The 27,305-nt window shown below is 36.0% G+C and overlaps 1 protein-coding gene across 4 annotated transcripts in view; it reads left to right on the top strand.

The window, feature by feature from the left end:
• The window catches only part of LOC140155462 (epidermal growth factor receptor-like), a 227,537-nt gene that overhangs the window by 70,711 nt on the left and 129,521 nt on the right, over positions 1-27,305 (top strand). The window contains exon 1 of one of the 4 annotated variants that reach the window (XM_072178323.1): positions 18,267-18,374. The exons of the other annotated variants lie outside the window; for them this stretch is intronic. The gene's annotated coding sequence lies outside the window, so the exon portion shown is untranslated. Of the gene's footprint in view, positions 1-18,266; positions 18,375-27,305 lie in introns of those variants that run through there. 4 annotated transcript variants of the gene reach the window in all.

Below are 27,305 nucleotides of genomic sequence, written 5' to 3'. Positions count from 1 at the left end.
GCACCAAACAAACAAACAAACAAGATGCACAGTCATATTGATTAATTAGTTGCTACATTGTTGACACAAAGTCATGTAAGATATTCATGACAGTAGAGGGCATTGACATAGAACATGGTGGCAGGGAATCAATCTTGGCCCCATTGGACCGCATCACTAAACACTGCCAACAAGTCAACAACATATTGGCATGAATGGGAGGACTTTGGGAGAAGCTATGCAACTTTTTACCATACAGGCAGAAAAGAAAACTTTTAGGCCAGGGTCTTACTTTGAGAAGAAGAATAAGAAAACTATGTTTTGATGCGTTCCTCACCCAGTGGGGAGGGGGGGGGGTAAACTCTACAGACTTCTTGACCACTGTGCTATAACATTCCAAACCATGAAACAAGATATGTTAAATAATGACATTAAACTGAATGCTAGGCATTTATAAAATTACAAATGAAGAGCAGCAATTATAAAACATGACTGACAAAACAAAATATATGAATTCTGCAATTATAATAGAACAAATATGCAATATATCTCACTGATATAAAACCTTTGAAGCTGTAGAATATTGTATCACATAGCAGTGATATAGATCACATATTCATACCAACCTGGTAATAGCTACACAATGTATGGGGTGTGAGACAGGTGCAAATGATACCCTAGGGTGGGGAGAAATAAAGTGTTCAAATGTTACTTTTAAAATGCTCTTTTGAGTGTGTTTTAAAGCACAATAGCTGGAAGGAATCACATAATTATTTTGTGGAGTGTATTGTTATTACAATAATATTTGTGAGTGTTCTGATAGCTAGATAATTTGAGATCCAGAGGACACATCTTGCACAGCCCACAATGCATTTCTTCCACTTAAAAATCTCCATTATAGGCTTTCACTATCATTTGTGATGTCACAATATTATGTTTTGTATGGTAAATTGTGGGTGGTAGATGACAAATTTGGAACCTTTGTGACAATGGGAAATTTGAGATAAAATGATAATTGCTGTTGATCTAGTTCGATAACAAATGTTGATTTAACGTTGCCACAAAAATCAATGTTAAGGGAACAAACCAAAAGATTGACACTCTATAAACATGTATAGTTTATGCTCTCCCCTTCTAGTGTTTATTTAATAGCGCACGATCTAAGGTTACTGTTCCGAACCCAGACTACTTTTTGTATATTACAATGTACACGGCCCGTAGTATGGCCCTCTATAACAATATGCGTACTGTACGGAATAAAGCGTGGTATCGACACATTCATCAATATAATGATTTGATATAGAAATACCCAATATTTTCATCTGGGAGTGATAGACAACAACATTATATCCTTGTCATTATGAGAATGAATCATGGGCTTAGGCCCGTAGCTAGTGGGTGTACGAGTCAGTAGTAATTAATAGTATTTACTAATGAAATATAATACAGGACAATTTTTTGGTCTCACCCCCGTCCCCTGAAAATGCTTAAAGAAAACTCTGTCCCCCTCCTATCTCCATCTGTAACTGAGCTAGATGTTGGGGGCTAAACTTTCATGTTTTCAAGGTTGTAGCCCCCTCCTTGACAAATCTTCTTTCATTCAAAGGGTTATATTGATCTTCTGATCCGCCCCTCATTTTTGAGGCATTTTGAACTTCCAACCTTACGAAGAAATGTTTAGTTTATCTGCTAATGAACTTAACAAACTTGTTGTCATGTACACACAGATAGGTCAGTGACTGACGGCAGTATCTTCATCAGATTCGCTCTGTACATAGAGTATATTTATTTCAATGTAACATGCAAAGCAAAATATGCATACTTGTGTAAGAGACTAAAACCGATGATCAGAAAACAGGCTTTTATTTGCCTAGCTGATAAAAATGAGTAAATGAGTGACTCTCCAAGCTTGCTTTATGAGTTGGCTGTTGAACTTTAGTCAAGTGATGACTCCTACTTTGATTATTTTTTCACCCAAAATTTTATCAGTTTCAACCTTTAATCAAGGAATGAAGTTACAATGTGAAAAATTTTATATTAGTGATTGAAACAAAGTAATTAATAGTGAATATTTCTAAAACTATAAACATCAATTACACATTTTTTTAAATCTTGAGAAAATTTTAATTCTAGAAACATTGCATGAGGTGATATAATCAATGTTTACCAAGTTGGACACTTCAAGTAGTTCTAAATTCAAGTTGCTATTAATAAGTTCAATCAATGACATCTTTTTACATGGTAATGCAACACTTTATCTTGTAAAAATCACAATTTATCACTTATTTATGAATAAGCGTGGTAAATTTGTTACGCTGGTATCAGTTTGCGATCAACAATCACATGATGCAGAATGGGCAGAAGTTGAAGTGTAACAAGAACTGTGTTTGTATATAGCTCACTGTAACATGTGACCTTTCACAAAGTCATAATGCTTGTTGTAAACAATACAAATGTATTTAATTAAGAAAAAATAGAAATACTTTACCTGACTGGAGTCATTTATAGACCCTATACTTAAAGCAAGCATGAAAGAGCTTCTAAAAAGGGCTGAGTTAAAAAAAAAGTCATATTTTTTCCATCCTTATTTCATAATCAACAAATATTTTCTGAGGAGGCAGTCTGTCTACCCCTCTGTTTGTGTTATTAAGGGATGAACATAGTTATGAAACACCCCTTGAAACTGTGGCAGCATTGTGTCAGTGAGGGCAGCATTGTGGTAGTGAGGGCAGCATTGTGGCAGTGAGGGCAGCATTGTGGCAGTGAGGGCAGCATTGTGGCAGTGAGGGCAGCATTGTGGCAGTGAGGGCAGCATTGTGGTAGTGAGGGCAGCATTGTGGCAGTGAGGGCAGCATTGTGGCAGTGAGGGCAGCATTGTGGCAGTGAGGGCAGCATTGTGGCAGTGAGGGCAGCATTGACACATATTTTCCTGTGCACTGAGAGCCATCAAGGTCTGATTATAACACAATCTGCTCCATGGGCAAAACTGAGTTGCTGACACTTACTGTAATTATTACCATACAAACATTAGGCTATTTTTTACTTATTTTTAGGAGCAACAATTCCCCACCTTAATAATAACAATTACGGCAATTTAGGTTCTATAACTTTTTTGTAATTACAATAATTATTGTTCAAATACCCTGATCGCAGTTTCCTCCATTTCTCAGCTTATTAAAACACTTGATTGCAAAGTTATGAACTTTTATTGGTGCATATTTTTATCTTCGTATATCTCAATTTCATTTCTGCCCGCTTGTGTCACATATCAAGTAGTCTGTTATTAAGGAACCATGGCAATATATTTTACTAATGTAAAAACTTTCACCTGAACATTAACCCTAACCATACCCATGTGTTTTGTTTTTGCTATTGGAAAGGGAAAGAAGAAATGAAAAGGGAGAGAAGATGAACAAAGAAGACATTTGATACTCTGAGCCCTTGCATGCCACGCAGAATATCACCAGCTTGTAGCCATTGGCGTTACGCTGGCCCGGCCAGCAATTCCCTTGGTATATATTGCATCATCTCTTCACATGGAATGCATGCACATGCACGAGTAGTGGTTTTAATAGTGAGCTTTATTAGGGTTAAAATGCTGCGGCACACAGCTGATACGCTTAGCTGATTATTAGACAGTGCAGCTTAACCCGATTTCAAATATACAAAACCACAACTGATCACAGAATGGTTTACTCAAGAAAACTCATAATGTTAGCTTATATGGAAACAATGAATTCATAAGGCAACAGGATATCATATTTGATATTCAAAATATTGAGACGCATAAAACATCGGACGTGTTAGTCATCCGATCAATTGTCCAAACTTCCCCGAAATTTTGGCAAGCCCTGAAAGAAACTTGAGTTGTTTTGGTACCTTAACTGCCAATGCTATACCCTCTTCACGCTAGTCAAGTTTGTATTTGGTATCGTAACAATGGGGTTGATTTTTGATTGATGGCTAAAGTTCACAGGACCTCTGACACCTAATTGTTATGATTTGCAATGATTTAATAATGTGGTCTTGTTGATTGTTTGCAATATAGGCTTCAGTCCGCTTGCATAATGTGATCAAATTTGTTTGTGCCTAGGTTATTTTTCGCTTTATTTATTTAAGCCTTTACCTAATGATTTCAGTCAAATCGGTCATGTGATATTATTCTGTATTTTAAACGCTTGAGCAACTATGAGGTTGAAAATCTCTAAAGGTATGTTTTGAGTGAGTTAACTTTGGTGAGTCATTCGATGATTGAGTTAAGTTAGTAATCACTCTCTTTCATCTTGAAACAAATGCATCAGAATCGTTCATAGTTCAATTAAGTAAAAACAGTTCTCTTCTAGATCCGATAAATGAAAAATTTGTGGAAAATTGTTTGCCCAAGATAAAGAAATACATATGAAATCATGGTAAATAGTTACTTTCTTTGCAATGAAACATATTACTTTCAGATATAAGGGATTATTTTCAGGTCTGAAAGAGAATTATAATCATCATTTTGTTGTCATTAAATGATCTAAGGATTGAAAGAAAGTAGAGAGTCCTTTTGATTATATGCAGTATATGCTGGGTACCTATACTTCTTAACAACTTTCAGAGCAGCAACTAACTCTACAGCATATAACTCTCACAATTGATATTTTCCCCATCAACAAGCCCTTACTTACAACACAAATTGGCTGTTTTTCCAACCCCTTGTTTGAATACCCTTACAGCTAGCTTTTCAATTCAAATTTGACACCAAACTTGAGTAGAACCCACCAATAAAAGATTTAAAAGTACTATGAAAAGAAAATGGCAAAAATAGAAAAGAAAGGCAGCGCTATTTGGAGGCAAGTTCACATTTTGTATTGAATTACAGTGAAACATATCCCATTTCCAATCTGTGGGATTAAGTAGCACGGAACGTCAAAGTTGGGTGTTTTTTCAAGTTTTTCTCACTTTTTAAGAACTTCATGAACATGTTGTAAAGTTCATACTTTATTTTCCACCTGTAGATGGCTTGTTTTTCTTTCATGTCCTTGATGATAAAATGCGAAATGCATATTTACAATGGTGTGTGGAAATGCGAAGAAAATTCAAACTACTAGTATGCTTGGAGGGTTTGATGTGTTTGGTTCATTCCTGAGATGAATGAGGATCAGAGAAGTTATCTTACCCTTCCCAGAATCCTTTGCAACATGATACACCCCTCATCAAATGACACTCCGTACTTTGTACAGGTTTCATTCATGATCATTTTGATAATAGACTGCTTAAACATGGGTTGATAGTCAAGAAATAATCATATTTTGCAAGATCTGGATGTGCCCTGTTCATTGAGGTATATTTTGTCACTATCGACACTTGTTGCACTAGATGACAAATCAGTACAGAAAATTGAAATAGAAGAAATGCATTATGGGAAGTGTAAGATTTCTTCTCTGAATGTGGATGAAAATTTGGGAGTTTGCCCACAGGTGAATCAGGTGAGGGATGAGAAGGTAGGACTATGATTTGAGTGCTGTGGAGCTTGTAATGCTGTCAAAGAGATGACTTTAAAAAAGTCCAGACTGGAAATAAACCCATACGTAATGCTATTGGATTGTCATTCATAGGAAGCAAAATAGTGTATAATGAAAGACAGAGATAAAAAGACTTTATCACGTCTGACGTCATCAAACTCGAGCAGGGGTTGTTTTGATGATGACTTGCTGAGCGTGGCGGTATAACCGGGTGCCTTCTTGTTAATTTTGCACCTTCAAACATACAAACCATCTCAAAAGTTAGGTTTTTATAGTAGGAAACTTTCTTTCGCGAAGGCACCATGTCAACAATGCCTCGAAAAGATGCTTTTTGCTTTGTAAAAGTTTTCGCCATTTTCTGCTATTCTTTTTCTCCAATCGGCACCAGATAAATCGGCCTTCCTTTTACACTTGATTAACCAATCAAGGATTGTAGGGAAATTGATTGACAGTGACGTCAGACGCGATAAAGTCTTTTTTATATCTGTCTTTCAGTATACCTTGGCATTTATCTGTAGAGGCGTAAATGTGATATTCCAGGATCTGTGATATCAAGAAAGCGAGTGATGCACGATGGGATGCTTTTGGGTTTTAAACTGGTAACTGCCGGATTGTCAATCCATTCCATAGCTCTACATCTGAGCTTTTCAGATCTATACGGATGAAGAGCTCTCCCATTTATTAGGCAGTCAAGTTAGCTCAATCCTTAAGGCATTCAACTATGGTGCGAGAGGTTGCGGGTTCGATCCCGCGAGTTGGCGGTGCCTAGTATGCTCTCATGGAAAAATTGAGCTGGCTTGAAATTCTCCTGGACAAGGAACTTACTGGTAATTGTCTCGTTGTAACCCGTACAAAACTCGGGGAGCCGATCCTGGTTGTGATGGTTATGTGGAATTCTAGGGTGTGCGCTCTTGTAGCTCAGCAAAGTCTCTGATTTGTTGTTAAATGGTTTATGGAATGATGTGGGGCTGTAGTGGTCAGCGACAACCTTGTAAAGTGTGCTGAGGCTTGTGGATCAACGTCTAGACGTTGCGCCTGTGCGTAGTGCACTATAAATCACTGTGCTTTTTTTTTGCTTTTTTTTATGAACACCTTCACTCAGGCTCTGGACTGGTCAGAGCCATATAGCTTGAGATACTGACATTTGAGTGATGGCATTATAAAAGCCTATAATTGTCACTTTTAGAAAGACTGAATGACTCATGTTAATTTTCTTTGAAAACATTCCACTTAGCATATCATATTCACTCTTCTTTATTCAAAAGTTCTAATTTTTTGTACTAAAATGTTTGCGGATTATCCGCATGAAAGTAGACCAAACTTGTGGTAACAATTCAGCACACCCACACAAGCACTGAATCATTCACTACCATTTTCAATCTTATTTTTAACCATTAGTTTTAGTTTTTCAATAAAAAGTATCATATTTGGTATGACTAGTGATCAGAGTGTGGTTGTATTTTGGATAAAAACACCCTCGCTACATTGTCCTGCGACCTGCCTATTGTACTTACAGTTCAAAACCATGAATGGCTAATGGTGAATCTACCAGTATTGTGATCATTGTTAAAAATCTACCAATTGTGATCATTGTTACAAGTTCAGTGAATTAATACTATATAATTTTGCGATTCACTTGAATAATTATGACTTGTGTTGATTTGTATGGCCCCTGGGATTTGATTTCAAAGTTTTCGTAAACACCTAATCCTAAAATGACTCATTATTAATGCAGCAGTTCCTGGTAGATTTCGTCTCTGTTTTGAACAAGTTTGGGTTATTGCTGCCACACTTGTTTTGAACATGGGATGTATTATTAAAGATTGAATCATTGGTGGTAATACGAATAGATATTTGTTTAACGGTGCAGCTGAATTGTCCAAAACAGGTGCCTGTAATGTGTGCTAAAATTGAAATGTAATTGACCTTTTTGGGAAATCCCGTAAACATTTTCGGGTCAACCAGTGATGTTGTCATGCCAATGCGCGCACCGTTACTGGGCACTTCAATGCGCAGTAACGATGTCTGCAAAACAATGTATTTTTATATCAACAATAGGAGATGCACACTCAAATGTATATTTAGACTATTTGTAGTCAATTGCATATCTGAGCTAAATGAGGACGGTCCAGGTTGCAGTAGCGTAGCCAGCGGGGGGGCAGGGGGGGCAGACTGCCCCCCCTGACAAAAAAGAAAGAAAAAAGTGCCCCTCTGGCAAAAAATGAAAGAGAAAACCAGGAGGGCAAAGGAAAAGAAAAAGGGCAAGGAGCCCCTTTCCTACCGAAATTCAGCCCGATCATGGGCCAAAATAGTGTAAAATACAAACTTTTGCACGCTACGCGCGCACATTGTAAAGATGAAGCCATTTTCCATCCTGATAATGGGCGAAAAATAGTGTCAAATTGCACACTACGCGCGCACATCGTCCCAAATAAAGCCTTTTTTAAAGCTCAAAAACATACAGTCTCTATGAATTGTATGTGCCCCCAAAATTTTATTTGCCCCCGACCAAAAAAGCTGGCTACGCCCTTGGCCGGTTGCAGTGGGTGACAACTCTCTAGTCCGAAGGTTCCCTAGTCCGAAGGCTCCTTTAGGTCCGAAGGTTCGCTAGTCCAAACACTTAATTTACCATTCGCTAGTCCAAATTCTGAAAAAGGTTCGCTAGTCCGAATATCGGGTTCTCTAGTCCGAATATAGAATAAGGCTCGATAAACCCAAATCCTAACCATAACCCTAAACCTAAACCCTAACCCTAACCCTTAGTCTATATTCGGACTAGAGAACCTTCGGACTAGAGAACCTTCGGACAAGAGAACCTTCGGACTACTAGCGACCCTTCATGTTGCAGTGTCCACAAAATTGCTATGATCCAAAGCAAACTACCAACATTTCAATTATTAGGCAACTTGTGAAATTTCTGTAAGAAGTGTGAATATAAATGGCTGCTCTAATTGAATCACAATGACATAAGTTGAAATGGAATTACCCATAAATGTACCCAACAATGAGAGTTAATGGTACTCATTTAAATTTTTGAACATTTACTGAATATTTACATTTTATTGTATAAAGTAAGTCTTTAAGAAAAAAATGCCCGTTGTGAGTGCATTTTTGTTCTTGTTTTTCATATTTGGAAGAAAAAACAGTGATACTTTTGTGGCTTTATTTTTTTTGTTGGAGAAGGGTTGGTTGATGAAGAGAAACAGTACAATATTTTTTGGCTAATTAAGTGCACAGTCAGGTGCTCTACGTTGTCAAAAAACAAAGCCACAGCTGACTGCTATAGTAGTGCACTCATGCATAAAATTTCATTGGATTCAAAACCACACTTGAGCCCACTATTTGTTCTTCACTGACTATGACATGGTTGATTAATGCAGAAAGTCATGTTGATTTTCAGACAATGTGATATTTAAAAGGAAAAGATTTGCATTTTGGTGTTGTTAAAGTTTCATCATAAAGTGCATTTGACCAAACACATTGGCTTGATTTCATTGATTGTGGGCTTATTATAACACAGGGCTGGACGAATGCCTATTTCACAGGGGAAAAAAAGATTCCAACTCAGAAGTTTCCCATAATTTCTTATGTACGTTTTTATATGGGGAATTTCCTGGAGGCTCCAAATTCCAAAATTTGCCTACAAATTGTAAAAGTTTCCTAGCTGGAATGATCTTTCTGGATTACACATTTTTTGCAGACCTACTTAAGGGGTTGGTCAGTAGACAGCACCCACCTTTGCACATTATTATGTTTTGTTGAATCCAAGTGTGTAAAAATATTGGATCCAAAACATAATAATGATAAAATTGGATGCTTTACGCCCAATATTTATTGGTCTCGCTATGAGTTTTAAAATATTGGACTCCGACTACGTCTCGTCCAATATTTTAAAACTCATAGCTTGACCAATGGGCTCAATCTATCCAATTTTATATCAGTATTTCTTGTGGGGCCTGAGAGCACATCAGACATGCCAAATTGCATTATATGAGGAATATCTTTCTGATATCAAATAATTTTGATATTTTGAAATTCACAATAAAATACAAATTTTATGACAAATTATTAAAAAATGATATGTTTGACAGAAACTTTATAAATCTAGTATAATGTGGATGAAAAGCTGTCCATCATATCAACATTTTAACCTTTTGTATTGAAGATAAACACCCCCCCCCCAAAAAAAGACCTAAAAGAGTTTCAATACCATACATGCTAATCTGTTCCTCTGTAAATAAATAATGCTTGTTTGATCCTCTTGTTTACATGCCAATTCCTTTATACAATGGGTCACAAATAACACAATCACAAGAACTAAATCAGGCAAAAATAATACAACCCCTGGCACCAATTTTTCAGAGATTGTTTTCATGCCTGTTGAGTGTGTTTGTTTGTCACAAGATGATGCACTGATGTGCAGAGATAACACAGTCAATTTAGCACTTTTCTTTCTTTGATACACTAAGTTAGAAGATTGATATCTTGTTATGATATGCGTGAATTCATGTTATGCATGAGATGGCCATTCTGTTCGCAGCAGGTTTTATAAGACTAAATTTTGTATTTTTTGCGGAGGTTGATGAAACTTTTCAGGAAGAAACAGATTATTGAAGATTTTGTTCTTATCTCTCACCTTGTTTTTAACATTTTAAGAGTTTATGTACTAAACATGATATACCTAAATAGCTGCCTTGAATATATTTTTGGCATCTTTAATATTGTTATTTTATGCAATGAAATACATTATAATTGCTAATTAGAGGAAACTAATTAGTGTAAGTATAGCAGTGAAAGCTTACGGCCATTATCAAAAAAGAAGAGAAAAGAATTGAATATAGATAACAATAATTTATCAATGTAAATAAATTCTATAGGATATAGCATGAGGCAGCAATGAGGTCTATCCCTTTTTGTCTTGCCTGAACTCATTATTTGTGTTGTGTAATCCGAGATAAATATTTGTGAGGAAGTATTGAATAGTAAATTAGTACCAGTAATGTTAGATTTTGTCCTAAAATAGAAACAAAACAGATAAAAAGGGGTTAAATATGTAAAGTTGGTATGATAATATGGGGAAATGAAAAGAGGTAGCCTAGCAATCAAACAAACTTGAAGAGTAAACAATAATCACATGAAGATAGCAAGTATGTTGCATAATTTATGCAAAATTCCCAAGTATGTTATCTACCTTGTCTACTGAAGAAAGTAATCAGTCAAAAGTGACTCATCCCTAGGAATACACAATATTACATATTTAATTTTTAGAAGCTAACATTAGTTATATCTACTGAAGATAGCAACCAGTAATATCTACTGAAGATAGCAAGCAGTAACATCTACTGAAGATAGCAAATTGTAATATTTTCTGAAGATAGCAAGCAGTGATATCTTCTGAAGATAGCAAGCAGTATTTGCAAGCAGTAATATCTACTGAAGATAGCAAACAATAATATATCTTCTGAAGATAGCAAACAGTAATATCTTCTGAAGATAGCAAGCAATAATATCTTCTGAAGATAGCAAGCAATACTATCTTCTGAAGATAGCAAGCAACACTATCTACTGAAGATAGCAACCAGTAATATCAACTGAAGATAGCAACCAGTAATATCTTCTGAAGATAGCAACCAGTAATATCTTCTAAAGATAGCAAGCAGTAATATCTACTGAAGATAGCAAGCAGTAATCACAAGCAGTAATATCTACTGAAGATAGCAACCAGTAATATCTTCTGAAGATAGCAACCAGTAATATCGTCTAACGATAGCAAGCAATAATATCTACTGAAGATGGCAACCAGTAATATCTTCTGAAGATAGCAAGCAGTAATATCTTCTGAAGATAGCAAACAGTAATATCTTCTAAAGATAGCAAGCAATAATCGCAAGCAGTGATAATATCTACTGAAGATACCAACCAGTAATATCTTCTGAGGATAGCAAGCAGTAATAGCTATTATAAATCAAGTGTTTCTTAGAAAATTCAAATGGTAAAAATATTGATTTACTATCTGAAAACTTTTGTGTGAGAAAAGTAACAAGAAGTTTAAAATGTTCAATCTTGGAACCGGGATGTTTACATAAGCGAAATTTTAACCCAATTCTTTTTTGTAAAACTTCATGGTCACTTTAAATGACCGTAACAGGTGGTGGTGACTACTCTGACTTAAACAGTTTAAACAACAAATTCTAATGCAGCTTCTTGCTTTCATCTTAACTTCCGTTGCACGCGTGTACTCTTGCGTCAGACGTACATTTCCAATTAAAGTTGACATTTTCAAATAATTACTTAACCATTTGGTGGCGAATTAAGTAGAATTTAGTAATAAAGCTGATCGATGTCGTGTCCCGGTCACTTGTCACTGATGGTCAGCCATCCGTGCAGACCTTGGTCATTAAAACCTTTTTATTTTTAGCAAGGTAACCTGTTTTGGTTCGTGGATAATGAGCTGGGGGTCAGATTAAGTTAAACCATGTATATAAAATAATATTACTTTGGCGTGGTGGCCAAAATGGAGATTAGCGAAGATATAAGCAAAAATAATAATGCTCCCTTAATGCAAAAAAAAGTTGTGCTTTGGTTAATTAGAATGATGATATTTCAGTACTGGTTAATGAACAATTTGATTATAAAAAGTAGCATGATGTACCTCAAGAATACGAGGGGGTATCTCTGTGATTGTCATTAGACAAACAATGGTGGCCATGCCTCGTTCAATGCAAATATCATAAGCAAAACAGACGGCACGCCTGCAACACTGTCCGTTGAAATTAATGGCTGAATGCAATAATTTATTTCAAGGTGCATTTTTGGCTCTTTTTAGCACACTTGCAAAAAAAATTGCACAAAATGTATGTCCTTGTGCAATATGTACACTTTTACATGAAAATAAACAATTTGGGTTAAAAAAAATGGATTGAACAAAGAAAAATGGCCACCGCTGGGGATTGAACCCGAGCCTCTAGATTATAAATACACATGACCAACTAGTAGTAGCCAATGACCATGTGGAGTTCCTGTTGAATCTGTTTGATCAGTTAATTTTACCATGGCTACAAGTGGTTAGGCCTAACAGTAAGCATCTTCAGATGGGGTTCTGCTCTTGGCAGGACAAGGCCAATACTGCCACCACTAACATGTAAGCACATCTGTAACCTAGCTGGTAAAGAAATCAGAAAATTATAGTTTGAGACAACTGCTATGTTTTTATGTGATGGTCACATTAAATTAAATTTTTAAAAAATAAAGAGAGTGCTATGCAATTTCTAACTAATTCACCCAAGGTTACATAACATTAAAGCTTATCTGATCTTGTTTCATCATTCCTTGCTGATGTCACATTTATTCATGATATTGCTTAATCTTTTTGTTGACTATTTTTAAACATCAGATAAAATAGTTGTGATAACTGTCACATCTACTTCTGGGTAATCTTGAAAGATTGCTCATTATTTGCTTTATAGAAGCACTTATTAGTATGATTATAAATGCAGAGTTAGTTTAACCATGGAAATAGCAACTATTTCCATGGTTTTTAACTCTCCACATCAACTGCAGACTACAAATCCTAAAAAATATGTATAACTAAAAAATTTCAGAATTATACATTTTTATAACCATATTTGGAGTCAGCATCAAAATACATTAAAATGAGTACAAACAAGCCAAGTGGTTCAGTGGGTCTTAAGATAGCTCTTTATATTTTGAGAAAATATCTCAAAAACTGTTATATCTTTCAATATTCATATATGACTACACGTATTGCGCTGCAGTGATCATATGTGGCCAATTTATCCAAGACAATACTTTTATTCTGTAATTGGAATTAGAATTTTGTATTTTGTTAACATTTTTTTTTTCTTTCTTTCTTTTCCATATTCCTCTTTGGGTTCCTGTCTCTTTTGGTCAAATAATCAGGTAAGTGCTGATGTAGTTGGAAAAAATTATTGGTCCAGTATCTTAGACCTTGTTCACATTTATAGAGAAAATTTTAATTTGACGAAGATAAATAAATCTTGATTAACTAATGAAGATCGAACAAAGACATTGTACCACACACAAAACACACATTTGACGAATATTAACCCTAACACCCAAATACCACAGAATACCACAATGAAAAATTAAGCACATGCATGAATCCCAGGGTCTGCGATGATGCAATCACCCTAAGTGTTATATGCTCACAGAATTGCTGCAATAACCCATGTAGCTACCAGTCCGTGATCATGTGGTTGGCAAGCGGGGGTCAAAGGTTCAATCGTAGGGGTGCCAAGTGACTTCTTTGTTCATCTTCTCTCCTTTTTCGTATCTTCTTTAACTTCCGATATCAAAAAGCAGGGTTAAGTGTTAGGGTTAGATAAGACAAATTTTTCCAGATTAAAGCCTACTTTAATGAAGATCAAAGGAAGCTTATTAACGTCCAACATGGTTTAGATGAAGAAAGTGTTTTAAAATTAGTGCTAATTCCTGATCTTCTTTCCACGTCTTACATTTGTCATGCCAACGTAACAATACTATATTGCAAACTAGCTTCATCGTATTAAGAAATGCTTCGTCAAAAGTACCTTTTTCGCTTCATTGAACACATAAGGGAAATAGCAATTTGAATCTTCATTCAATCTTCGTTGAAAGAAGAAAAATCCATGTGTACATGGGTCTTAGATCATCATAGGTATCAGAGTCCAGTACAGAGCCTGTGCTAAACTTAATCCTTTCAAAATGGTTACATTTGCATCGGTGAGAATACATTCAGACAAAGTAATGGATTAATTTTGTTATAAAACTGAAGTGAACAAGTTAATGATTAGAGAGCTATTTCCTTTAGTAAGGTCAGACAATCAGTTTCAAGTGCCACTAACAAATTTGTTACACATTGGCTACTGTCAAAAAGTGCTATATCATCAGCAACGGTAGTAGGAGTTTTATTATTAACCCTAACACTGCTCATGGGTTTTTGCTATCAGAAGTTAAAGAAGAAATGAAAACGGACAGAAGATGAACAAAGAATTCACTTGGTACCCCCAGGATCTGAAAGATATACCCCTCACGTGCCAAGCACACGATCACCGACCAGGAGCCATGGGGGTTTCGCTGGCTGGGCCAGCAATTCTGTGCATAGGACTTACAGTGTTTGCATCATGACATCATGTGGGATGCATGCATGCCCAGTGGTTTTCCTTGTAGTATTTTGTGGTAATTACTGGTGTTAGGGAGTACCGGACTTTAAGTAGCTACCTATCTAGGGGGCAGCACAAGAAGGCTTTATCCATAATAGCTGCCCTGTAGACCATTCATTCAATAGCTTCCCTATCTAGGGGTAAGTGCAAGAAGCCCTCACCTGCAATACCATTCATTCAGGAAATCATAATAGGATTATCAACCCAGTACAAGGTGTTAACAAAACCGTGATTACAAAATTCACAAAAATTTTACCATATTTCTTGGACATGACAATGTTCTCCCAATTTCTGAGCAAAGTATTTATCGGTAGATAAAAGCCTTAAAACCCTGGGGTAGGTTTCCCCTAAAATATAATTAAAATGGTGACAAAATATGTTGATGTGTGTAATATGAACTATAATATGGTGCAGCGGTTAGGTTATGTGTGCGATAGATTCCACAGAAGCTTGTACAGTATTGAGTCTAGATCGTTTAACAGTTCTGATCAGGTTACAAGAATATCAGACCGCTATCTACCGATAAAAGACCACTGATGACAGTTCTTTAAGTGCTAACAGGATAGTGATACATTTATCACACTTAGTTAAGGTTAGCAACTTAAACTGTTGCGATTTGGTAGTTCACAGCATCTTGGGAATGGTGGTGAGCTTTGGCAAAAATTGCATTGATCATTTCATAGCGAGTGTATAGAATTCAAATATCACAGATATACTTTTGTAGGTCTTGTGGTTCTTGAGTTATGATGTAAAGAGGGCTGAAACAACAACACTTTTGTAAAACATACATAACTCATTAACAACAATCAAGCAAGCAAGTTTACAAAGTATGTGATTTGTAGAACAAACTTTTTGAAAGCATCCAAGTGTTATTTTTCAATATATATTTAGATATTTAGATAATGAAAATCGATTGTCAGAAAATCAGATTATTGTGCAAGTATTACAGAATGAACTAAGAGAAATAAAATCCAAGAAAATAGTTTTGGAAACTGGCTCCAAAAAACAACATTAAAAGTGTCTAGTTTTATAGCAGGAAATTTTCGAAGCCGGGTTTATTTTTCGCGGTTGAACAGCTAGCCTAAAATTTTTAACCCGGCAAAAATATTTATTACACTATTACTTGTAGTTCTTATTAAAATGTGAATATATTTGCCAACACAAATTAAACATCCACTAAACTGTCCAGAATTGATAAAATCACGAAAAATTAAACCAGCGAAAATATGCCACTATACAGTAGTTATATTTTCCCAGCTTATGGTAAATCATAGACTGTAATGGCTAAATGCTATTGATATTTTTGTGTTTTCTCAATTAGTTTAGATTGATCAAATAATGAGTATATTTGATAGCACATACCTGTGAAAAATGCCTATAGAAACTATCATAAAACAATGTCCTTGTAAAAAAACCTGTTTTCAATTACCATAATTATACCATTTATTATACATTGTACATGTGACATTAAAACTAGAAATCAAAACTTTGCCGACAAAGTTTAGCACACAAACACTTAGTTTCTATTTATTGAACATTCTTAGCTACTGTTGATGTACATTTGTATTAATTATGTTGTGGCTAGATATTGCAGTATTATATTTGATGCATTTATCGATTTCAGTGCACATTTTCGTTTTGCCAATTTTGGAAAGGCATTATTTTGTACAATTCAGGAACTTAAAAGATATCAATAAGGATCCAAAGTTCAAGCAAACTTTTTGTATTAATTCAGATCTAGGTACCCATAAATCATATCATGCTTGATTGCTCGACTTACTTAAGTAAATACAAATAGCAAAGGTTTACTGTATAATTTGTGATGGTACCATAATATTCACTACTGATTTGTGTTGCATTTTTCATTGACTGGACTGGGGGCTGTGAAATTTTTGATTATCTACCAGGCCTGTAATGATTTCTTCCAGGACAGTTCCCGCCAATTGTTCTGTGTTTCTATTGCTTTGCTTTTTGGATGAGAGACCCCATGTAGTATTGGCATAGCACCGCCACAACAAGAGATCTGTACGACAAACAAGATATTAAAACATTTAAATCAGATTTTCAGAACTCTTTTTAGGTGACAGGACAGATAGTTTACATACTTTAACAGTTGCAAACTATTTAAATCCAACAATAAGAGTCTTATAATAACCCCTCTTATAACTTGTAATAGTTTATGCATGTAGACAAGATACAATCAATAAAGTTGAAAAGACAGGGAATAAAGTCCAGAAAAAATAAATAATCTGCTTTTTGCTACTGAGATAGTGGCCCTGATATGACCTTTTAAGTATTGTGATCCAAAGCTTTTGTGTTAAAGTAATACTGCTTGAACCAATGCAGCTATTGTTATGCAAAGAAGCTCCCAAAGTGCACTAGCCTATGAAAAAAAAGTACTGGATCAAAACAACTTACAGAAATCTCAGTATATAGCTCAAACCTTGACATAGAGGGATGCTAAGGCCAAGGGCTCCACAAGTAAGACAGTAACAAGCAGTTGAGAGATTTTTTGACAGTATACACACACAGTACTTAAGAAGTATGACTCAGCCTCAGCTCCAACCACCTGCGATGTGGGACTGCTACTACTACTAGTAAGATTTAAGTGACGCATGCATATGATGCCGAATTCTTCACTTAGCTACTACACCACAGCTCAGTGGTAGTCACTCATAGCACTCACTCTGTACACAGTTGATGATGCATGAATTACTACTAGAAGATGGAACGTATGTGAGCCACCAAGCCACTGAACGTGAGGAATAAAATCCAGTTGCATGCATGTAATAGCATCATCACTACACTGGATTTACTATTACACACACCAATGCTGAGGGATTTTTTTTCTCTCTCTTGATCTAGTATGATTTTTTAACTCATCTTGGGTGTAAAAAAAACCTGATGGATGCACATTGGCGTGAAGAGAGATTAGAAGTAACGTTCGCAAGCAACTTGACGTAACCATGACTGCGTGTCCCATTGAGGCGACAGCTCATCTGATCTGATTACCACGACAGATGAATCGCTGAGAGGTGGCGGCATCTAGTTTTTTTTTATCTTGCGTGTCTTTACATTGATACCAAGAGATAGAGGATGTGCAACTCCTACATGTATGAGATAAGGTAGATTGGTATTGAAGAAGTAGCTGCAAGTGGTAGTACTACTACAGATAAGATGTTTAATATACCAACTCATAGGGATATATCGTGAAGGTATTTTATCAGCTGTTTGCCTTGTGTATCATATTAGAGTTTTAACTATTGTTACAACATCTTTAAGAAAGCTGAATTAATGCAACCGTGGAATACAAGGATATTATGATTCACATATTTCTGTTACATATATGTTGGAATAAAACCACTGGTGAAATATTTTGAATTTATAACTTCAAAAACACAGCAATTTGAAGAGATTCTCTCAATTAAAGGAATTATATATATGCAGTATTAAAAATCATCACCACTTTATCAATGCACACGTACACTAACACAGAACTTTGCTGGTAACTTGTAATATTACGGAACATCTATGTATCAAGGCTTGCCCGCATTGAGGGCTATCGCCGACAGCAGCAACGCATCGTTTTTTCTTTTTTTTAACCGGCTCCATGTCGTCGTCTGCTAGGATTGCACGCCTGTTTTTTTTTTTCTAACTTTCTTCTCAGGGACGTTTGGCTTAGCCAATGTATATTTCATTACAGAAGATGGTAAGTAATTATTTTACTGGTATGCCTGACCCCGTATTTTTTGTTCCCCGTAAATTTGCCAAATTCTGAGGAATCTTCACAAATTTTACAAAAAAACAACTAAAACCGTACCTTTTCCAGATTTGTTGAGAAACTCCTTCCCAAAACCTGTTTTCTGAAATTTGTGACCCAAATGTAAGACCCTGTATATGATACCCAAATCTGCTGTACATTTGTACATCCCTACCCATCATTCCACCTGTCCCTGTAGTGTATGTGTCACAAATTGGTGGAAAGTCCCCTCCTCTTGCAATGGCGTTCTTTAAGGGTAGCTTATGGTAAACTATTATACAAAGCAGTATGCCTATCAAAAATACCTGTGCCCCAAATTCATGACACTTCTCATGCTTGAAATCCAGCTGATTGCTTTTCTACTGGCAACTTCAAGTGTAGAGTAGATGACATGGTTAAGGGTTAAAGTTTTAAGGCTTTGGTATTGAGATAAGGGGTAATTTGACTTGTAAGCAGGTGTTTTTCTTGTTACACTATCAACCCCTCCCCCTTTGGGATATTATATAGCTTCATGGAAGCATTTTAATGGTCCCTAGTATTCTAGTGAATTTGCAGAAAATAATAGGATGTTACACATTTTGAGACTTGTCGCCAAGTAAAAAAGTACAATTTTTGCATATCTATAAAGTTCCAAATCAAGTTGCCAGTGCTGTTGTTAAAATATCAAAATATGAGGTATATCAAATCTTTGAAAAGACCCTGGACATCTTATTTGATCCTATAAAACTTTGGCATTCATGTATCAGTGAACCGTAACCTAAACCTCCCATTGAAATCAGTGCATATGCCACTCTGTGTCTGTCTGACTGGGGGCAATACTGGAACAAGTTCTTAGCTAGGCCTAAGTGCTGTATCTTTTAACTTACAATATATCTGGTGCAAGCTGGGGGCTCAGCCAGTACAAGAGCAAAATAGTAGCACACTTCAAGTTGGTAATTTATGATGCATACTATACAATAGCTAAGTGAGTGATATTTGTATCATTTCAGAAAGAGGGTGACATGAAGAAGCTGATTGAAAAAATAATTGTGATTGAATCAGAATTATGATTTAAACCTAAACATCAAAATGTGCCAAAATTGTGATGTCATAGGAATCATTCCAACTTTTTTTACATACATGTACATTACATGATTGTACAACCTTTCAAGTAATAGCGCCAATATTTACTTGCCAGGTATATGTAAATCAACACAGAGCTAGGCTGAAATCAACATATCCTAGCTTAATTTGTCCCATTCCAAGCCCAGGTGTTTAGTATTTGACCTGCTGATTATCAGCTCATAGTCAACGCAAATTTTATTTTTGTGTACATATGTCTAAATACTGATATTAATCTTTTGAATTATATCTTTTGTCTGAAAAATGATGTTTGAGGCTACTGCACATTACTTGCATAAAATGAACTTGGATCAATCCATCAAAAAGTTTCCAATTTTACTGCTGCTGTAGTGTTACCAAGTTTAGTAACTGATATGTTCACCATGTTCACTGGATAAAAATATGTATGTATGGGTTCTGGGTTAGAGTTACCTACGATGTTTTCGAGTCCATTTTTACATGCAGTAGAAGTTATTCTGAATATTACCAAGTCGTTAATTAATTATACTGTTAATTGCCTAATCAAAAAGGATGGTGTACTTCATAACACCAGTCGGTATCGATACCATGGATCCACCTGTCATAAAATACATAAACAGGTGCATTTGTAGTCAACCTATTGTTATCCTCTATTGTTGTTGTGAACACATCTGTTACATCCAGTCCGGACATAAGCGCTGATGCCAATGACATACAATGTACAAATAACATGCTGTCAACCATGTCTAGGGCTGGTTGACAGTGAATCACAGCTATTACTATTGAATATGCCTATGTAGTAAAATGAAATTGGCTGTCAGTTAACTCAATAGTCATTAATCATGAACATGAATTAGACCCAAGATGGGAAGTTTTGGTAAATGACTAAATACTGCTGATATATTGATGACATGACTTGAGAATCCAGTGTGATAACATTACTTCAATGTAATGTCAGTGTATGTTTTGATATTTTCCCTTGTGTTCCATGAAATCATTATGCCTTCATACATTACAGGTATCGGAGGTATTGAAATCAAGCTTTTGTATCACTCAGTTTTGATTGGATTCCCTGGGATCCCACCCCAGGCCTGGGACTAGACATTTCCTGATCCAAAGACAATATATAAATCAATGTACAGACAAAGTAGCAAATGAAACATTCAGATAAATGCTATATTACAGATAATACACTGCAAAAACAGTGTTTAGAAATCGAGTTTAGATTGGTGTTTAGTTTAGAAAGTTAATTGTCTAGGATTAAAATACTTTATGTTTAGCTTTAAACATTGAAACACATAATCATATGAAATGTGTTTATTTTAATAAAGTTTACATCCTTAAAGTTTAAGGATGTAAACTTTATTAAAGTGTTTTAAAAATTTTAAATTTTAAAAATTTAAAAATACTGGTTATTTGACTTTCTAAACACCAATCTGTCCTCAATTTCTAAATACTGTTTTTGCTGTGTACTTGCAACAGTTTTTATTCAATTTACATGGACTTTCATCAATGTTACATAACTAAACCATTGGTTGATGAGGTTGTAGAAGCTAAGTTAATAATATTATATTGTTAGATGATAATCAGGGCTTGAAAAGAAGGGGAATTAGAAAGCTTGTTGTGTGAAATTTTAGAATTAGGAGAGACTTCAACGTTCCCAAATAAAGAAATAGTAATAAATGCACAAAAAAACTATCGATATTCAAATTAACCATTAATCTAATTGTTCAACAAGTAGTTGTACTGTAAACTATCCATGCTGCCAGTGATTGCCATGCTGTGATTAAACCTCACAATAACCTCAACAAGGTATGATATTTATCTGGCCACCTCCTGCAACTTGTCATAACTACTTAACAACTATTTGAGTAATTTTATGAAGTAAAAAAAAAAGGTTATTGAAGGTGTCGGACAATTTTCTCAACCGTCACCACCGATAACTACATAGACAACCTTCGGAGAAAAGTAGGACTTCCAACAGCGAGATGGGGAGCGATATAATTGGCAGGGTTCATAGCGAGCCTCAAGGCTTGTTTTCACAGGGATTTGGTAGGGAGAGTTTCAGTCTGTTTGGATGGCATTCCCATACATGCTCAGTAAATCCTTATGAAAACTTAATAGGTAGGTTATGAAAGGAGGGCTGTGGTTAATACCGACCTATTTGAGATAATCAGCTAGGATTTATCACACAATTACGATTAATCATTGGGGGTGTCTTCACTTTACATAGTGGTTTCTCTCTCTTATATATTGTGTTACATCACACAAACTCATTCCATGAATAGTAGTCATGTGATTATTTGTTCAGGGATTTAGTCTTTTATGTTATTAGCAAACATCTTGCATCTTAAAAATCTTGGGTTACATTAATTTGAGGGCCTAGTTGATTGAACCTTTTTAACTTTATCATGTTTGTAGTTATTTTGTTTATTTGTAGTGTGCTTTTGTAAACTTTTTTGATACTTTTCAAGGTTTTGGATGTTTGATACACCTTGGGCAGTTTCATAGTGAATTCCCTTATCATAAAATAAGGGGGTTATTATACTGATCAGGTTGTAATCTAATCGTAATTAGATTTATTTTGTCTCGATAGTGCAAACTTGTGCTAGCCCAGTTGAAGGTTTCGGAGATAAGAAGGGAGGGACTCTGAAGTAGCCAATTTACCTGTATGAAAATATTGAGATGGGTTAGGCCAAAAAAAAAATTGTTGTGTTGCCCTCAACCGGCCGACCCTAAATCCTGAAAAATCAGGGTTGGCATTTTTTTTTTTTTTGGAATGAAGATATTTACAGATTTGTTCAAAAAATCAATAATATTTTATTGAAAGGCTAGTCTTTAATTGATGTCTAACAGGTATCCAGAAGTCAAAATTGACAAATGTCCCCTAATTGAAGAAGCATTATTTAATATTTGAGGGAATTTTTAAAACTGAAGGTTTGAAAAAAAAGAAGAAATCCGACTGTCCGACCCAACTTTCCCATTTTCCCACTTGAGGGCAACACAACAATATTTTTTTTGGCCTTAGTGCAAGGCACACATATCTGGAATAGCTGCCTGGTATCATGTGTATAATAGGCAGAAATTGTCACATATCTATAGGGCAGCTATTATAGAGAGGTCTTCTTGCACTAGCCCTTCAATATTTAGACGTTCTGTCAAAATATAGGAAATTGTTTAAATTCATATCATTTGAAATATTTCAACATTTTTTTAAATAAATCATTGAATAATGATTACACTTTGACATCCCATTTGTGTGGAGCCTAATTCTGCCATTTTACCATATCTGTTATTTTGAAAAGTAATATAAAGCAACGATTTCAATGAGATTTTATTTTTAATATATTGTGCCCTTTTAAATTTCAGCTATCAATAGTTTAAAAGCTAATATTATAAGGTAAAACAAAATTAGTTTTGGTATTTTTGTAAATGTCACGCTGATCTGGAGATCACAATGACGTCAAAACCAAGAAATGCTATTTTCAAAAATAATAGAAATAGCATAAGCACTTTGCACAAAATTGGCAACACGCACCAAAAATAGACAAGTTTGGTAAGTAAGGAGTAAGCAAACGTAAGCAAACGTAAGCAGCATTAAAGCAGCGGCCAACATGGGCAGCAACCGTAATGAGTAAATCAATTATTATAGAGAGAGCTCTAAGCTTCCCTTTGCTGTATCCAGTAGAGATTGGCTATTAATGTTCATTTGGCGTTGAAAGTAGGCGTAAAATCAATACAAACGGTCAGAGTTGTTTACAAGGTATGTTTGTACTGTCAAGTTCATTTACAGTGAGTTATATAGGGCATGCTTTTAAGGTTGTCAAGATGAGCAGTTTGTTATTGTAGCAGTCTTACGTTTGTTTGGATTAGTCAGGGTTCTGTCCAACCCAGATGGTCATTTCTATCTTCAGTGGTATATAAAACCAAATGCCATGTTTATTAAATTTCACAGTCAGTTCATTCTTGCACGCATAAAAAATTAAATGAATATTACGAGATATATCCATTGATTAATTTAATAAAATAATTTAAAAAATAACTAATTAAGTCCAGATAGAAACAAAGGAAACCAAAGATCATGATTAAATATTAATTTGCAATTAATGAATAAATTAATAATGAGATAACTTGTTGCCCATTTTGCTTGTTGGGTCCATCCATGTTGTTGCATTTTTTCTTCCAAGCACATTATCTATTTTATTGTTATCAGGAGTGAAAAATGAAGTGTTATACATTGTACTTAAGTGGTTTGAATTGGTTTGCTCAGGTGAAGTTAATTGTACTACAAAGTGCTGTATACTGTGTAAGACCAGTAGCCATACAAGGTTATGGGAGAGGTTGCAACAACTCTGGTTCCTCTTTGCAACACATTTTGTTTTGTAAATTTGTTTTTGTGGCTCATGTGATGCTTTTTGTGGAGTATGGTTGGAAACAGTTTTAAACCCAAATTTTGGGTCATATCACAGGAAAAAATAGCCTAATATATTTATTGGCTCTTAGCGGAGCTAATGGGCCTAAGGACTCCAGCTCGATGGTAGCCATATTTTACCTCATTTTTCGGCAACTTCCGGCACTGCTTGTTTATACTAAGGCTTTTTTTGTGTGTGATATTTAGATATCAAATTGGGTTCTAAGCTTTGCTCAGTTATTTTTCAATCGATTGCACTCCTTTAGAGGTGAATTTGGGGTGGGGAAAGTACTTATTTTGAAGTGAGAAAAGTCAAAAGTCGCCACGAGAAACAAGTCATTTCTATCTTTTGCTTGGTTCCCTGTATGCGCTTAGAGATTATTTTGGTCTGAGTAATTTAAGTTGCGTAGATCATGGCGGAATTGACGGATTGCACTATTTTTCTTTGGGAAAGTGACCTTTTATCATGAATTTTTGCGGTGATCTCACATGGCTAGAAACGTGATTGGATGATTCCTTTGTCCAGATTGTTTATTGAGTTCTCGGAGTTTCGTCACCATGGGACAACACTTCAAAATATTTAGAGACCAGTGGCGTAGTAATTTAGTTAAATTAACGCTAAATAACCAGGGTTGCCAAAAAAATTCAGCCCGAATCAAATAATCGAAAAGTCGCCCAATTTTTTTTTTTTTACCCTTTGTATTCTATGGGGCAGGAAATTGTCCCGGTTAAAATCTTCAAAAGTCGCCCAATTGGGTTACCAAATCGCGGGTTTGACAACCCTGAAAACAACGTCTCGCCAGTGAAGGTCACAGCTGGCATTGTTTGTGCGGCACGCTTTCTACCAGCGTGGGGTTGGGAATTCTGAAAATCTGTAAAAAGGGTGGGGGTTAAAATTTTGTGGAATAAATGGTGGGTTTCTAAAAAGCGTGGGAGCAATACGCCTATATAAAGCGTGTGGGTAACGCTACCAATTGAAAAAATATATATAATAAAGTAATTTGATGATCTGTTGAAAAACATTCATATTTTCTTTATAAATCTCGAAAGAAAATGTCGGAAATTAATTTGCTGCTGTTTTCAATTAAATGACGCGTCACCCATGTAGTAGAATCGACGCTACCGTGAATTTTATGAATGAATCAGGAATGAATATAATTTTCAGTCTCTACACCAGCCGCTTTGGTCCGCTTCGCTCCACACTAGAAGTGAAGGGACCGGAACCACAGCGGCTGTGTAGAGAGTGATGAGCATGACGTAATGCAATTAATTCAGGATGTCAGCCCTCTACCATTCGCACATGTGTTCACAATAAACAATTCTAATGGCGAAAGTCGTAGTTTTTGGAAAGATTATTATTGCAGTGATTCAGTTGTGCAAATAATGTCGCAAATGTTTTAGATGAAGAAGAAAATCATGAGTATTTGTTAGATGAGGATAAATTCTGCATCAATTCGGATTCTGAAATGGATCAATGGTGCAGATGTAGATAAAATGGACCCGGAAGTGACTGTTCAGTCTTCCGAATTTGATTAAAGTAATGTTGTAAATGTAAGCATAAGCTTTGGATACAAACACTGCAAAAGAGTGAGGGTTTGATTTTTGTCTCTTTTTCTATACGTTCATATCTGATCTTATGTTCCGATATCTCGTTCACGCTTGTCCTTACTATTCACTATTTCTGTCTGTCCGTGTGTGTGGGGGGGGCGTGTGTCCGTCCGGAGCTGTATCTGGGGAACCGTAAGACCTCAAGGGGACATTACTTGGTGGGAGGAAGCATATACAAGTTTGCTCCGTAACCGTATGTTTTCGGTGAATGCAAAAATCAGCATAAATTGATGGCAAGATCTGAAGATCCATTGGGCGCATGGTAACGAAACCTGGTGGCAGGAACGATTAGGGGTATAGCGCTAGGTTGCTTTGGGGTCCCGGACCCACCAAAATAGAGTTCGGACCACCTATTTTTAAATTTTCTGCAAGTTCAGGGGTCCCTGCAGATCCCCAGTTTTTTCAATCTAGCGCTATTGCAGGCATATTTATGCTGCATTTGTGCAAATCGGACTCGCTAAACTCTACTCCGGACCCCTAATTTAATTTTCTGCAAGTTGGGGGTCCCTGCATTACTGGAGTGTTTAGTTCTAGCGCTACCCCTGGGAACGATACACACCTGCTGATCACCTGGTTAGTTTTTTGGCAAAGATTATGCGCATTTAGTTGTTTATAATTTGCATAATTTATGCGGAACACTTCTACAAATATGGTTGGAAATCTGAAGAAATAGTTTGTGGAGCTGTATATGGGGATCCATAAGAACCCTTAGCGCTATGATGATGTAACTTGATAGGGGGTAGCATGACTAGAGGGTCTCGACCTGATTCGATTTTGAGCACAAAGTATGGTTATGAAATACTTAATTTGCATAATTTGTGCATAACAGGCAAAAACCTATTTTCTCAGAGACTGGGGGTCACACATTCTTCAAACTTGGTGGGTGGGTGCATCTTGACCCCAGACAAAACAAGTGTGTATTGTTTCGTGGGTCAAGGTCACCCGAGGTCATCCAGGGGTCATCTGAGGTCAAATTACTAAAAACTGTCGTATGGGCATGAAACTTGGTGGGTACAGTCAACATTTAGAGGCACATTTTTGGAAGGTCATTTCGGGGTCAACCAAGGTCATCCAGGGGTCATCTGAGGTCAAATTACTAAAACTGTCGATGGGCATGAAACTTGGTGGGTACAGTCAACATTAAGAGGCAAATTTTGGAAGGTCATTTCAGGGTCATCCGAGGTCACCAAAGGGTCATGTGAGGTCAAATCACTAAAAACTTGTATATGGGCATGAAACTTGGTGGGTACAGTCAACATTTAGAGTCAAATTTTCAGAAGGACATTTCAGGGTCATTCAAGGTCACCCATGGGTCATCTGAAGTCAAATTGCTAAAACCTGTCGTATTGCCATGAAACTTGTTGGGTACAGTCAACATTTAGAGTCAAATTTATGGAAGGTCATCCAAGGTCACCCAGGGGTTATCTGAGGTCAAATTACTAAAAACTGTCATATGGGCATGAAACTTGGTAGGTACAGTCAACATTTAGAGTTAAATTTTCGGATGCTCATTTCGGGGTCATTCAAGGTCACCCAGGGGTCATCTGAGGTCAAATTACTCAAAACTGTCGTATGGGCATGAAACTTGGTGGGTACAGTCAACATTTGGAGTCAAATTTTTTTTGGAAGGTCATTTCAGGTTATTCGGGGTCAACCAGGGGTTATCTGAGGTCAAATTACTAAAAACTGTCGTATGGACATGAAACTGGGTACAGTCAACATTTGGAGCCAAATTTTGTGGGGTAGCATGTTCCTCAAACTTGGTGGGTGCATCTTGACCC

Source organism: Amphiura filiformis, chromosome 6 (genome assembly GCF_039555335.1).
Source record: "Amphiura filiformis chromosome 6, Afil_fr2py, whole genome shotgun sequence".
Classification (NCBI taxonomy): domain Eukaryota; kingdom Metazoa; phylum Echinodermata; class Ophiuroidea; order Amphilepidida; family Amphiuridae; genus Amphiura; species Amphiura filiformis.
The sequence above is the reverse complement of the archived record's forward strand: the minus strand, read 5'-3'. Positions and strand labels throughout refer to the sequence as shown.